The sequence below is a fragment of the Pholcus phalangioides genome, unplaced genomic scaffold (genome assembly GCF_987345545.1).
Source record: "Pholcus phalangioides strain wild (caught in Gottingen) unplaced genomic scaffold, Ppha-v1.0 ptg000003l_1, whole genome shotgun sequence".
NCBI lineage: Eukaryota > Metazoa > Arthropoda > Arachnida > Araneae > Pholcidae > Pholcus > Pholcus phalangioides.
In genome coordinates this window covers 27,732,111-27,748,680 of record NW_028301596.1, presented here as the reverse complement: position 1 = coordinate 27,748,680, position 16,570 = coordinate 27,732,111, and the positions used below count along the sequence as shown (strand labels likewise).

General features: G+C 36.8%; 1 protein-coding gene across 2 annotated transcripts in view; it reads left to right on the top strand.

The window, feature by feature from the left end:
- The window catches only part of Sos (Son of sevenless guanine nucleotide exchange factor), a 530,159-nt gene that overhangs the window by 8,699 nt on the left and 504,890 nt on the right, over positions 1 to 16,570 (top strand). The gene's annotated exons all lie outside the window — the stretch shown is intronic.

The following is a 16,570-nucleotide window of genomic DNA, read 5'->3' as shown; positions in this document are numbered from 1 at the left end:
CACTGGCGATCAAGCCACTGCTGACCAGGAGGCAGCTAGAAAATTTCCAACGACTTTGTAGAAAATTATTGAAGCGAATTGATATTCACCTCAGCAGATGTTTAACGCTGATGAAACTGCACTAATTTTGGAAGAAAAAGCCGCAGAAAACATATCACCCACGCAGAAAAGCGAGCCCCTGGTTTTAAGGCAGTCTTACGGTAGTTTAGGTAAACTTACTATGTTTGTGCAAATGCGTATGGGTACATGGTGAAGCCCACCATCATTTTTAAATCTATGAATCCGTGAGCATTGAAGGGAAAGGATAAGCCAAATCTCCTGCACAGTATTTTTGATGAACATTAGAAAAGCTTGGACTACGAAAACACTTTTCCTGGATTGGTTTAAACCAGTGTCTCCCAAACTTTTTGTTCCATCGCCCCCTTCATCAGAAATATTTTCCTCTCGTCCCCCAACTCAAGTAAACCCATAGGATCCTATGTTAAATCAGTAGGTTCTATTGCCCCCTTGGACCATTCCATCGCCCACCAGGGGGCGATATTGCCCACTTTGGGAAACACTGGTTTAAACAATGTTTCATTCCAAAAGTACCTTGAGAGGGAAGACATGCCATTCAAAGTTTTTTTGGTACTGAATAAAACTCTTGGACACCCAGATGTCAATTAGTTCAAAGTTGATGGTGTGGAAGTCTGTTATATGTCTTCTAATACAACATATATCATTTATCCCCCTTGATTGGGGGTAATGCGAACATTCAAAGCTCACTACATGTCACTCAAGGAGGATGATTGTGCATGCAAATGCAGAAAATATCTTGAAGGTATGGAAGAATTACACCATCACTAATGACATTACTGTCATCACTAGAACCATGGCAGCTCTTAAGGGAGAAACAATCAACTCAGTTGGATTGATCTTTGGCCACAATGTGCACTCCAGGACACAACCATTTTTATAGAGCCAACTGAAGAGATTATAAAAGACATAGTCATGTTAGCGAAACAGGTGGGTGAAGAAAGGTTCAATGATATGGATATAGAAGAGAAGTCAAAAATCTAATTAATAGCCATTCAGAAGCATTGACCAAGGAGGAATTAATGCAGCTGATTGCTCATGAAACAAGCGGTACCAGGCGGATCAAAATAAAGAAGTAAAATACAAGTTCACCACATGAGTAACATAGGGGAGGGCTTCGCAAGTTGAAATCAGCAATAGATTATTTCCATGATATAGATCCCTCTGTGGTACATTCTTCACATGTAGAAAAATTGGTAGAGGAAGTCTTGTCAACACACTCCAACATACTTGATGATATGAAGAAGAAACAACAAACAGAAATCGCAATGTTCTTTCATAAAACATCAACAATCAATCGCTGCACCCTCTTTTACATTCCCTTATACTTTTGCGTCGTCCTGCTCTTCTCATGATGTTCAAGAAACGAGATAAACAAATAAAACTGTTTTCGGTTATTCACAGATTTGCCGTATTTTCCCCACTCCTGGAATGTAACCCCCATGAATACGGGGTGGGGGGATGATAATTTAGAGTGATATTGGATGGTTTAGAACATAGTTTTCCAAACTTTTTATTTCCATCGCCCCCTTCTTTACAATTTTTTTCCCTCTCATCGCCCCCCGACTCCAGTGAACCCATAGGATCCTATGTTATACTCACAGCTTCTATCGCCCCCTTGGACTATTTCATTGCCCACCAGGAGGCGATATTGCCCACTTTGGGAAACACTGGTTTAGAATTGTTATGCTCGTTACAGTGTATGCGCTTGTGCCCGAGTGGCATGGTGATAAGATGCTCGTCTACCATCGTGAAGGTTGTTGTCAGGTTCCCGGGTTCGAACCCAAGGGGGGATATAGATAAGATATTTCCCCTAACGAACTCGAGGCGACCACCGATAGACAGCGCCTTCACTTCCAACCCATCTCACTAATGGCAGTAAATTGCAATATAGCGATATGGCCAGAGTTGGTGTTTGGTGAAGTAGTGTATGCGCTTTTGGTCAGGGAAATGATCAAGCAGATTTTTCTGGGAACCCTGATTTTCCTATTTTTTATTATTATCTAGTTTAGAAATAGTGTTAGTATGCCTCAACCTCGACTAGTTTTGTGTAGAGCTTGCGACGGGAGATTTCCCTGGTCTAGGGGTATAGTAGCTGATAGTTTCAATTGTAAATTGTGCTTGGATAGGGCAACGTTGGAACTCGAGGTTGGAGCGTTACGATAAAAAGTTAGGGTTCTAGAGGTCCCGGTTATAACGGAGCCACCTGTTGATGAAGAAGTAGTCTCTACGAACAACGGCAGTTTTGAGGACAAATGGATGGTAGTGGATGAGGTAGAGGGAGATAGTGATAAGGGTTTAATCTTCTGCAATTCTATGGTTAGGTAACTTGGGAACAGAGTGTTTAAGGAATAAGGAGGTAAAATGCCATAAATGTCCTTTTTTGAAATTTTCGTGCTATAAATGCCTATTTCAACATAGTTTCAAGTTTATTAGTGAATTTCAGAGGCTATAATCTGTAAAACTTGGGTATTTTGGGCATTAAAAACTTCAAAAAAAATATTTATTTTTAAAATTTTCCAACTTTCAGTATTAATTATTATTAGAAAGTCCCCACCCCCACTTCCAGCCTATTTCACGCAAATAAGTGATCTGACAGACTGGTGTTGCCATGCATAAACTTTGCTTTGGCCAGATGGTGTTAGATATGAATGATTTTGTTTCAGATGAACGCAGCCCGTGCTAGAAAAGCAGAGGAAAACCAGAAGTTTCTGTTTCTCTCCGGGCATGCTTTACATGATGTCTCGGCCAGGCATTAGACTGCGTTGTATGTGCATAGCTAGCTGATGGCTCTTCCAAGAGGTCATGAATTGACATCATGGCCCACACAAGGTGGAGTAGGAGCAGATAGGGCCCATGGTGTTTTGATTTTATTTTTTGTACCATAAGTGCACTGCAAACAACCATGGCTATTTATTAAACATACATACAACATTTAATATTCGATTAAATTGGCCAGAGTGGCCCTCAGGGGCGTTTGGCAGATACAACCACACAGGGCCCTGCGCTTGAAGGGGCCTGTATTCATTGGCGTACGCAAAGGGGGGTTTTGGGATTCTCACCCCCCCTGAGCCAAGATTATGGTGTTATTTTGCAGGAAAAAACTAACCCCCCCCCCCCCCCCCCGATAAAATACTGCGTACGCCTGTGCTTGTATTTACCCTCATATCTGGTAATATTTAAAAAAAGTTGTTCTATTTTAAAAAAAAATGAGAGCAATGTTTCAACTGTAAAAATGATAATGATTATTCCAAATAATACAGCAAATAAATGAGAATTTTTGATTGAGAGATTTTCTCTACTGGCTCCATGTCTGGTAATGGGGGTCCTGGAATTACCCTAATCCTGTGGATCTACTTGAAATCAATTTAACTTAGATAATAATGCAGTTATTATAAACTATAATTAAAACAATGGACGGATTAAGTGCAACCAATTTTTAAGCTAGTTTTTGGACCCTTAATATCCTTGCTTTTAATTATTTTTCTTCCTTCCAAAACTTATAAATACCTGTTTTAGTGCCTATTTTATGCATTTCTAGTGCCTTTTTGCCTGACTATTTCAACAATTTTTAGTGCGTAAATTTCCGGGCTCTACCACATTTAAAAATAGCTCATATATTACACTGAAAGCGCTTTTCTATGTTTGCGTGAAAAAAAAAAAAATTTAAATCGCTATAAATTTGAGTTATTTTTTCGCCTCTTTTACGCACTACCAACAGCTACCAATCTCCCCCTCCTCCCCGGGAACCTACCAATTGATGAAATTCTTGCATATCTAAAAATGTCTAGCACTAGCTCGTTAGCCCTGGGGATGACAAAACAGTATTTGGCTAAAAAGGCATCCTTAACCAAATGCCATTGTCGTGATGTACTTCCCAATATTTCTTGTATTCATCCTTCCCCCCCCCCCCCCCCCAAGGATTTGCGTCCTGTTGTTGAAATTGTAGGAAAAGAAAAACAGAATTGTCCAGTGTGAATCCCGGAGCACGAGATACTCCTGATGGTTTTGCATAAGTTTAATTTCATTCTGTAGTCATATCTATTGTTTTTTTCTGATTTCCATGCAACAACTTTTTATCCCATTCTTGTATCTTTCATGTTTTCATAAATCTAATATCTAACCTCAAGACAGTTCAGTTTCAATTGTTTGATAACCTGATATCAGTCATATAACCCTTTGCACATACTGTTTTGAATTTCAAAATTTTATATTTAATGTAATTTTAATATTATAATATAATTTATTTAATATAAAGTTTATTATTTGATTATAGAAGTTACCACTTCATCAAATTGCAAAGTTTTTCACTTAGTTATAAATATGAGGTTTTGGACAGATTAGGACAGTTTTGGACAGTACAATTTTATATTTTACCGTACTATCCAAAATCTTGCCAACTCTGGTAAATATTGTTTATGCCTATTCATGCCTTAAAAATACAGAAGACAACTGAATGCTATTGGGTAGCATCAGAATCACCAAACTTAGAATAGGCCTATGTATCCAACTGCTTTGTAATGCAAACTGTTGTTTCACCTATTTGGACCATAATTTTGAATGATGAATGCTAGTTACTGTCCAAGACCATGAAGGGTAATAAATACAAAATTTTTTTTTTTTCAACCAGCAGAAGTTTTTAATTACTACTATACTTATTGAACCCTCAAACTAAGCAAATGGTCCACATACACCCGTCCCCAAATAACCTTTAAAGCGATACAATTTCTGCTTTGGCAGAATCATTAATTGTCCAACATTTGTAATATTTGGCAATATATCAAGGATTTCCTGCTCAATTAAAATCAATTACATAAATTTTGTTGATAGAATTTGGTAAAAAAGTAGGACAAACCCGAGCAAGTAGGACATTTTACTGAAAAGTAGGACGAGTGGGAGCCCTGAAAATGGGTGCTTGTTTCACACCTCTAGCCAGTTTAATTTCTGACCTCACAGCAAAAAATCATGGCTCTTAATTAATATTCTTGTACTGAAATGGGTATTCTACTACCTCTCTAATATTTGGTCTAACTTTTTGAAACACCCTGTATTGTTTTCAAAAAAAAAAAAAAAAACATTCAGAAAGTGACAAAAAATTTATAAAATGAAAAATAATTTACACTTTTCATGTTTCCTCTTCGTTTCCAACCCTTTGCATATACTGTTTTGAATTTAAAAATTCAAAATACGAACTTCGTATTCACTTACCAACTAAATCACTTGTGCACTTGCTAACTAAAGCCGTGTAAACGGCCCTTATCGTCTGCATACATTGTATCGTACTTGGCAACTAAAAATTAAGTTACTACTAAAGCACTTGCCGCGTGTAAACGGGCCTTTAGCTATCGTCCGCAGGCTGACCATATTTTCTTTTTAACTATGTATAATCAAATGTGCAATACCAGTGGTAACCAGATTGTAAAGTTGATTTGAATGTTTTTTGAGGGTTGGTAAATCAAAATTTCTCTGAAAATTTTTTTTTATGCCCCCTTTGAAAGTCGGCCCTGCGCAGAGCTGCAACTAGATGTTTGGTCACCTTGTAATGTTGAAGAATATTTTTGAGAATGAAATTTGTGCCCCTCTGGTTCAGCGCCCGGGGCACGAGACCCGCCTGCTCTCCCTAGTTGCGGCCCTGATCCTGCGTACGCCTCTGCCTTGGGGAGCTATGACGTCTGTCTATTTAAGTTGATTCGCTATCACAACAGTACTGTAATAGCTAACACGATCATTTTTTTTTATTGTAACAGTTCTTACGGAGTACTGTATATATATTGTTTGTGACAAAATTTAATCAAAGTTCAATATAACGTCAATTATCCGGGGGTGGATTATAACTGGAGATGGATTTATTGGAATGCGAAAATTTCTAAACTTCTAATAGAATTTGGTAAAAAAGTAGGACAAATCCGAGCAAGTAGGACATTTTACTGAAAAGTAGGACAAGTGGGAGCCCTGAAAATGGGTGCTTGTTGCACACCTCTAGCCAGTTTAATTTCTGACCTCACAGCAAAAAAATCATGGCTCTTAATTAATATTCTTGTACTGAATATTAATTAATAGAGTGCCAAAATAATAGAAGGAGGAATAAGTGCCAGGAGGTAATAGAGTGCCAAAAAAAACAATTGTTCCTTAGAATAACGTAAGGTATAGGGTAACACAACCGAGAAGGGAAAATTTGATGATTAGAAGAAGGTATTGTATTATTGACGTCAGGGTCGTAGCCAGAAATTTATTTTGGGGGAGGGGAAGGGGTAGAATGATAGACAAGCATGTTATACTCCTCATATCAGCCAGAGGCGTCGACATGAAGAAAACATTGGGGGGTGCTGAAAGTCGCTGGTTGTCCCGTATATACATTGGCGTACTCAAAGGAAGGGGGTTTGGGGTTCTAACCCCCTCAAGCCGAGATTATAGTGTTAATTTGCAGGAAAAAACGTAACCCCCCTCGAGAAGAAGAAAAAATTGAAACCCCTCCCAGAGAAAATTCTACTTACGCCTATGGGTATATACGAGACTCAAGCGCGTACACAAGAGAGAGAGAAGGTGCAGCAATGAATTGTTTTTTCAGAAATTATTTATTGGGGGGGGGGGGGGTTCAAATGGGGCCTCTGCCCCTAGGTTCCGGTGAATATGACATCAGTCATTTTCCGAAATGTTTCATCTCTCTTCCAGCTGTTTTGTCTGAAATTGACAAAAAAGACCTTAGTGCAAACCAAAAGTACTCGAGTTTATTGAGCTTCACTACACTTCCCTGTTGTTGTCCTCTAATTATACAAATACAAATACAAATACAACGCCACAACAGGCAAATTGCCCAACGAGGTGGCTGACTTAAGAGCATCATGGATCCCCGAGCCCCTACCTACTACTGCTACACCACACATGCACCTCCCCCCCCCCGCGGAACCCCCCAACGAATCGGTACATGCGGGAATGTGCGTGTACGTGTAGTGCAACCTGACGTAAAGTTTGTTTCTGTGTAATGCTTGTTATGTGTAGTGCTGTCATCTGCCCCCAGGTTTACTAACTATGAGTGAAGTGTTATGGTTGAATGATTACCGTTGTAGGACTGTTGCTCTCTGTGGCGAGACTTTTTAACGGGGAGATCGGCTCGCATTTGCGCCTTGAAGTTGGGAACCACAGAAAACCAACTTCAGCCGACCACCACTGTGGGGTTCGAACCCGGATCCTCGCATCACGAGTCCGGCACTATAACCACTCGACCACCACAGCGGCCTGGTTCTATTCAAGGCTGTCTAAAAACATGAACCCTTGGGCAAAGTGTTGTTCTAGGGGTTCCGTACTTAGCTAGAAGTAACAGCTTACAGCACGGGTCTTCAATTTTTCAGACACGATGGGTCAATTTAAACTTTCCATGAAGCCCACGGACCACCAAATCTCATGATTTAGTGACATCTTAATAGAAGTGGACCCCGTGTTGAACCCGGAGAAAAATATTTGAAGACTTTTATTTGTTCTGAAATTATTTTTTATTAATTATCAATTTTGATTCAGTCTGAAATTATTTTTTCATTTATTCTAAAAAGTTTGATTAATTGCTGATTAAATTAATTAATTATGAGATTAATTTTAATCTGAAAACACTTTAAATTATTCTTTAATTATTTATTGTGTTAATTTTGAAATTATTTTCCTTCTCAAAATATCTTGAAATTATTTCTCTTTCAATAACTATGCAATTATACTTTTGTTGAGTGTGAAATGATTTCTATCAGAAATTACGAAATTATTGCTCTTATTGATTTCGCAAATTTCTTTCAGTAGTTCTGAATTTTTCGCAAATTCTGGAATTATTTCTTTCATTCATTCTAGAATTTATTTCATCGGAAATTATTACTTTTAATTAATTCCGAAATTGTTTCTTTCAGTTCTAGAATTAATCGTTTTTCAATGACAACCATTTTCTGAAAATCATCTGCGGGTCATGACAAAAAGCTTGAGAGCCAAATCTGGCCATGTGTTGAAGACCCCTGGCTCAAGCCTTCCATATTATGTATAGCCAAGACCCCCCCCCCCCCCCCCCCCTGTTAGCCTGGGGTCTTCAACGCATGGCCAGATTTGGTCCTCGAAGCTTTCCATCGTGGCCTGCCGATGTTTCCTCATGTTATTTCTCAAAATGTTATCAATTCAGTTATTTATTATTATCTATTATTTTTTTATTATTTCTTATTGTTTTATTATTATGCATTTTTGTATACTTTTATAAGTACTAAATTCAATCAACTTAAATTTTATTTCTAAGCAACGGAAAATACATCATTAAGCTTTTTGGAGAGAAAAAAAATTCCAAAATTCTTTGTCAAAAAATTTCTGTTGAAAATAATCTGATGGAAAAATACAGAGCTTGACAAATCCCAGACACTAGGTCACCATGGCGACTAAGAAATTGTCTTTGATGCCTAATATTTTTATGTATAATAACTGATAACTATATCAAAATCTGAGGACAGTACAGAATTATCTGAAATTACGTCGACTTGTCTGCCAGCACGAAAGGGGTCCTGAACAAGTCAGAATAGCCATTTTTGGACGAATTTTGTGGTGGTGGAGGGGGGGGGGGAATCTTGGCGCCTATAATATTTTGTTGGCACGTAAATTTTCTTTTTTTGGATTTGTCATGCCCTGCTCATGTATATGTATGCACTCATGTATTTGAGCATATGTATAAGATCAATAGGTCTACATATACTGTACGCAGGCTCAGGGATGTGCACAGAACCAAACTTCGTGGGCGAGACTGGGGTATCTCTCCCAGAAAAAAGTTGAACCGCTAACCTTTAAAAACAATTTAAAACAAACCGAAATAAGAAGAAAATGCTGTATGCAACTTCTCTGTCGATATTTTAATTCATTAAAAAAAATACTCTAAATTTTCAATAATCTTGAGGCATCTATAGATTTACCATATTTTACTGAGGCAAAAATCTTTTTCCACAAAAGTAGGTTAAATTACCCGTCATCGCTGAAATCAAATACAGATTGAGGGTAAAAAATGGGACATTCTAGTTCAAGAAGGAAAAGGGACGTATGGTCAATAGGAAATATATTTTGTGACAACCCCCCCACCCCCCGTATTGAGTAATGTCCACACTTTGAGCAACAACAATCATTTTTTATTTCTGGCATTCCTGGGGTTAAGCTTGAAAACAAAAGACATCATAAACATATTGTTGGGGTATGTTACAATCCACAGAATAGGGATCCAAACTACATCACCAAATTTAATGATAAAATTTCCTATATGTGTAAGCGTAACAGGGTGTTATACTAGGGGATTTCAATTACCCAGGTATTGATTGGGAGATCTTAAGTTGGTGCTCGAAACTTTTTTGTATCAGCATGTATCAGAAGCCACTAGGGGTACACTGCTATTTTGGATTTAGTTCTTACTAGTTTCGAGGATCTTGTTGAACATGTTTCGGTGGGGGAAGAGTTTTCTTCCAGTGATCATCGTATCGTCAGATTTCACTGTAACTTTTCCTCGGGTAAGGTTGATAACAAAACACTGGTTCCTTGTTTTCGGAGAACTAACTTTGATGTATTGAGAAAAAAGTTAGCGGAAGTTTTCAAAGATCGGTTGGAATCAGTTGGGGTGGTAAGTCAGTGGGGAGAATTTAGTACAAAGCTGTCCCCTGTTTTGTATGACGTCATACCCTTTGTTCGAAAAATGCATGTTTGTACATCGCACCCTCTATGGTTCACGGATAGCGTGCGTAGGCTAACCTTTATCTTGAAAAGAAAAGAGCATTTAGAGAGTATAAAAGTGGACGAGGTGACCTATCATTGCTTACTGATAAAAGAAAAGTGTTGAAAGTGATAAGGGATAGTAAAAAGGAAGTTCACAACAAAAGAAAGTAAATCAAAGTTGATTGATAAAGGAAGCTATTCTTATACAATCACTTTCATTCTAAGAAAATACAGAACTGTTGTTTTCTTCAATGCACATACATTTAAATTCTGTATCACTCGCATTTCTTTAAAAGTTGTGTAATTCAGCCCTGTTGGTTTAATTTTCTTGCTTTAAAACTTTAATATTGTGGTCTACAAACTTCAATATACCTATCTTCTTGAAGGGAACTTTGTCTTTCTTCTTTCAAAGGACTATGATTATAAATTACTAGAGAATATTCTTATCAAAAATAGTTATTCTCAAGTTATTTATCTAGATTATATGTAATAACAGGTATTATAATAAATACTCTTGATAATACTCTCTGGAAAGATTTTGGTAACTGAAGAATATTCTTTGGAAGGACTATTATTAATAACTTCAGAATAATTCTTATTATTTGCTGTAAGAATATTCCCCAGTAATTTATGAAAGTAGTCCTTCCACAGAATATTCTCAATTATATGTAACTATATTATAAATAACAGGAGGATATTCTCATCTAGAACTTATAAGGATATTCTCAAGTTATTTATAATATTAGTCCTACTAGAGAATATTCTCCTCGATGAGAATATTCTCCGATAGATTATTCTCAAGAATTTTACATCTCTAGTACAAAACAATACTTTGGGTATCAAGACCTGCCAGCTCTGAATTTGTTTTGTATGTAATTACTGACACACAGTCGTACATAATCCGCATTGGATTCTACGTAGAAGACAGGGGCGTAGGCAGAAATTTCGTCCGTGGGGAACCAAAGTGATAAAACAATAGATTTGGGGCTATCTTTTTCTATTTTGTCTGTCATTTTCTCGCATTTCGAGGGGGGCAAACCCCTAAGCCCGCCCCCTTCGCCGCCGCTACGCCCTAGGTAGAAGACACGGCTCAAAACATAAACAACATTTTCTTTCTCGGTGCTTACATATGAGCGGCCTTAACCACCATTTTTCCATGAGTGTTGCCATGCACAATATGAACGCATGACATTCCATCCCTACATAAGCAAAAAAAAAAAACATACTCAGTGATTCTGATATAAATAAATGGACATAATGAGAGGTATACTACAATGGATGGGTTTGTGCAATTTTCGATTCTTTTGGGAGTTGTTTACTATGTCGAAGAGCATCATAATCAGACAAAAAAAAAATCTATTTGAACTTGACAAATCCAATAACATTTCGCGTTTTCGAGTTCTTTTGCTGTTAATTCGCACTGAAGTTTGCAAGACGTTTGACAGTTGTATACGAATCGTTTCACCCACGGGTCATTCCGTGTCAAGTCAACACAGTGATTTTACTCCCCTTCTCAGATTTTGATGAAACTTGGCACAGAGGTAGCCTACATGTAGATAAAGAAAACTACCCAATTTCATTAAAATATGTCAACCCATTTTGAAAATATGGCGATGTGAAGTTGTCAAAATTCACTAAAAAACACCCCACGGCCATAATTTCAAATTGCTGTAGCAACTCCCCTAATTAAGCTAAAATGATGGGAGAGGTGTCATTTTGCAGCATTTTTTATGAGCTTTCCTACGATATACAACATAATATGGGTTTGAGATAAAATGTTTTTTTTAATTAAAATTAAAATTTAAATTTTGAATTTATCAAAAAGCGCATCTTCAAAATTTTTCAAAAAATTATATTCAACACTTCACATTGTTGTTAACTAATTCCCTAAGTATGAAAGTGGGACTGTCATGGGTTTACTACTTTATAAAATTTCAAAAATACATATTTCACTAAAAAAATTAACATTTTTGTAAAATTTATAGATTTAAGTGGAAATATACATAACTCATAAATAAATCTTTAGTCTTTATTCTTAATATATCTATGTACACATTGAAATTTACTCTTAACACATACATTCAAATGTCACTTGCCAAACCTGATACAAACAGTATATTTTTTAAGATTTACACTGTCTTTTTGAACGCTTCATTTGTTTTTACAGTATCATCCCCAGGAATTTGATATATTCTTCCTGTTGGTGTTACTGGGTTTACTTTACAAAGAACATCATTTACAGATACCCGTAGAATATCAGGTTTTGTAGGATATGCATAAGACAGTGATGGGCCATCTGGGTGAAGGAAAGTAGCTTTAACTTCATCAAGACCTTCGTCTTTTGTTAAAACATAAGCTAGCCACCATTTCCTGTCGTAGATGGCAGTAACATATCCATGAATATCTCTTAAAGCCAGTTTTTCCAGAGATTTTGTGACTGTTTCAACAGTAGATTCTGTTGTACCTGAAAAAGTTTTTACTAATATTTTTGATGTACTTGATGCTATCGGTATAAAGGCATGTAACCTCTGTGTTCCTTTGATGGTAACAGATTGACTAAAGCGTTGTTCTAGAAATCTTTCAGTTTCAATGTACTCTTCTTGTGTTGAAAATTCAAAGTGTACAGATGTTATGTTTTTAACTACCTGATAAAAAAGTTGTTGTGGAGTAAGAATTTGGTTCTCATATGGCCTCTGCAGACTTGCTTTTGTTACTAATCTCTTAACAGTGCCACCGACACCATCGCAAGGTCCTTTTCCATGTGCAGAGACAAAAAAATGCCATTCTGTATCGATGCCAAAATCTTCTTTGTGGAAACATAAGTTTATAAAATTCTTTTTATTCTTGTACTGGGCTGCACTGCCATCCGAAAAGTAATATATCTTCTGTACAGTTTGAAATTTGTTTTTTAAAAATTGAATTAGCTTTTTTTGAAAACAGTAAACTGCTATAGTGTTATGCTCTAGACAATTAGAAATTATGACATAGCTCATATGCTCTGTTTTCTTCTCAACTTTGTAATACATTACAAAGGGGTGCACTGTTGCATGATCACTTGACCAATGATAACTCAGGACCTCATCTTGGATCACAAAAGTGTAATTCTCGGAGAAGTCACATGTAACAACATATTCACCCTCATTCAAGTTTTCCTTGACTTCATTTACAAAAGAGCTTTGCTGCTTAGCTAGAAAATCATGGAGTATCAGTGTGGTCAATTTCTCAGAAAATAATTCGATAAACTCCAATGAGGTCTTCTGTATGGTTTCTAAGTTACATCTGCCTACTGAAACCCATTGTCGAAAAGTGATATTCTCAACCATATTATTATCAAATGAATTTTGTAGTGTACTTTTTATTTGGTCACTTCCTGGGCAAGAACTACAGTTTCCCATAATGCAATGAATTGCATTATGGCAATGAATTGCCAAACAGTGTTTATAAGAGGCCAATTCTCCATTGGTTAACAAACCGAGCTTAGCATTTTCTATCATAAGTTTGACATTTTGATGTGTAGTGCAAACACATACTGAGTGTGTTCCACTATGTCCTGCTAAAATGCAGTGTTTTGGGCGCTGAAATAATATATTTTTTTTCACTAATACCAACACATCACAAAATATTAACGTTTAAAAAAGAAACTTAATACCATCACATTTAATCACCAACAACATTCACATCCAACTGCCAATGAATCAGTATGAAGACTGATCAGTCTGCCTATGCCCACAGGCAGTTGGAACCAGTTGGACTGGTTTAAAGTAGTTTAAACCAGTTAAACCATAAAATAATCACCTATCATAGTCACTATTTGCATTTTAAACACATTAAAAATAAATTTATGAAAATGTGAAAATTTATTTATGGGTAAGTTATGTATATTTCTGCTTAAATCTATAAATTTTACAAAAATGTCACTTTTTTTAGTAAAATATATATTTTTGAAATTTTATAAAGTTGTGAACCCATGACAGTCCCACTTTCATACTTAGGGAATTAGTTAACAACAATGTGAAATGTTGAATATAATTTTTTGAAAAATTTTGAAGATGCGCTTTTTGATAAATTCAAAATTTAAATTTTAATTTAAATTTAAAAAAAAACATTTCATCTCAAACCCATATTGTGTTGCATATCATAGGAAAGCCCATAGAAAATGCTGCAAAATGACACCTGTCCCATCATTTTAGCTTAATTAGGAGAGTTGCTACAGCAATTTGAAATTATGGCCGTGGGGTGTTTTTTAGTGAATTTTGACAACTTCACACCGCCATATTTTCAAAATGGGTTGACATATTTTAATGAAATTGGGTAGTTTTCTTTATCTACATGTAGGCTACCTCTGTGCCAAGTTTCATCAAAATCTGAGATGGTGAGTTAAAATTTATATAAAAATTGTGTTGATTTCACATGGAATGACCCCCACGAAGTAACCCAAATTAGTTTCACGTAAGAACTGAAATAAGAAATGTCAATCACTGGGGAGTCGTAGATACTAATATTGAACTTGTCACAGTCTGACGAATTTCTGTCGAAGGTAGTAGATTTGGACCCGTCTCAAGAGCATCATTCAGAGATAGGTGTCCGTTGACGTGAGATGATGCATCGAATACAATCGACACTTCTCAGACTCAGGAATGGTCTTTTACAACGTGGTGAGGGAGATAATAAATTCTCGGACTTGACGATTCTGGCGCGATTTCGACATGGCTGTTCTGGATGTAACGTCCCATTTGCTGAATGTACATTTCCCGAAACAATCTTTATCCAGACATCTACGAAGAGTGTCAAGGCAGTGTGAGGCAATAGGTCGATTGTCTGACGTGAGGCACGCATTTTCTTTCCATGGTAGGGAAACGACACGACGATGGTTTTCCAGGCTGTAAGATTCGTGGAAGTCCTGCAATATTTTTGCTTCACCAGTCGGGAGTGATTTTTCGTTTACATTGGTGATTCCCATGGCCTCGAGTTCCCAGAAGCGTTTGAACGAGTCATTTATTTCTTCAGCACAAGTAGTAGCCATGCAATGAACATTAGTGTTGTTCGAAACAGGAGTATGTTGGACAAGAACGTTGGAATGGGTACCGCTCAAGATATGTCCGAGATGAGACGGAAGAACAAAAGTGTCTGACAACTTGACCGGTGAATCTGTTTTCACTATTTTCCAGTAATAATTGCTACCAATGAGAATTTGAATTGGAATGTCGTCGGACGAGTGACGGTCCGCTAGTTGAATTCCCAGTGAAGTAGCAAATGCACTAATGTCTACTGGAGCCGTAGGATGTGAGGCGCAAGAACTGCTGCTTTCAAAAGCAACTATTGGAAAATTGCACTTAACGTCAGTACAAAGATTGTTTTGGAACAGCTTCGAATGCACTGATAGACAAGTTGACCGATTGCAGTACATTCCGCTGGTCCCAACCGCTGGAGACCAGCGGTTCCCAATCGGGGGTACGCATACCCCCTGGGATATGAGAGAGACCGTTAGGGTGTGAGAGAAAATAAAATGGTAATGGCAGTCACCCATCTAAAAAAAGTACAAAACGATTAAAAAGATTTTAAAAATAATTTTAAAAAGGTAGGTAGTTTAGGTAGTTTTTAAACTAATATCAGTTGTAATATATTGACCTCCCTATCAATAAAATATTCTATAACAGAGGGGTTGCGTCCACTGGAAGGGGGGATCAGCCTTTCCTCCTCCTGCCTGTGCCCAACCTATGATCCGGATTCGCGCACCCCTTCTTCTCGGCTCACTCTTCCTTGGAATTTTAGATATGACGAATGTTGAAATTTTGTAAAGATCAACTTCGGCAGCGTAAGCCCATACAAGGTCAGACATACAAGGACATCAATTTTGTTAATTATTGAATCTAGATATGTGATGAAAGTAAATTATAATTTGATCTTAAATTGTCTAATGTACTCTCAACATATAGCACTGTATCATTAGCAAAATATATCAATTCTACATTTCATAGCTTCAATTTACAAAAATCATTGATATAAATTAAATTAACAATGGTCCAAGAACAGATTCCTGTGGTACAAATTTTTCTGACGACTTGATTTATTATTCTAATCCACCACCCTATAGTTGTTCTTTAGTGCAAGAAATCCAGTCAAAAAAAACATAAAGCACTACTTACGTGTTGAAATTTTTATTTTTTGTTGTAATTCATTACCTTGTCTGCATCCCAATGGCCCCCTCTGTGAGAAATGCAAATCCACACACAAAAAGCAAAATGTGGGTTATACGATGAAAATTAAAATTTAAAAATTTAATTGACCGCAGTTTAATATCCTTATCAGCATCCCCCTTGCCATGAGAATTGCAAATCCAGACAGAAAGCATGAAGTGTGGCTTATAGTGAAATTAAAATTTCAAAATTTACTTGATTGTTATTATCTTTATCTGCACCCCAACGTCCCTGACTGTGAGAAATACAAATCCGAACAGAAATAGCGGAGTGCGGCTTATATGGTGAAACTTGAAATTTCAAAAATTTACTTGATCGCAATTTTTATTTATCATCTTGATCAAGTCCCCTCACTGTGAGAAATGCAAATCCCAACAGAAAGTGTGAAGTGCGGCTTATACTGTGAAAATTAAAATTGAAAAATTTATATAATCAAAATGTATTATCTTGATCTGTGCCTCAATGCCCTTCGTCGCGAGAAATGCAAATTCCGACAGAGCAGAAAGTGTGGCTCATACAGTGAAACTAAAATTTTTAATTTGACCCTGTCTGGACTTTGTCTGTCTGAATTATGACCCAGACTCATAAGT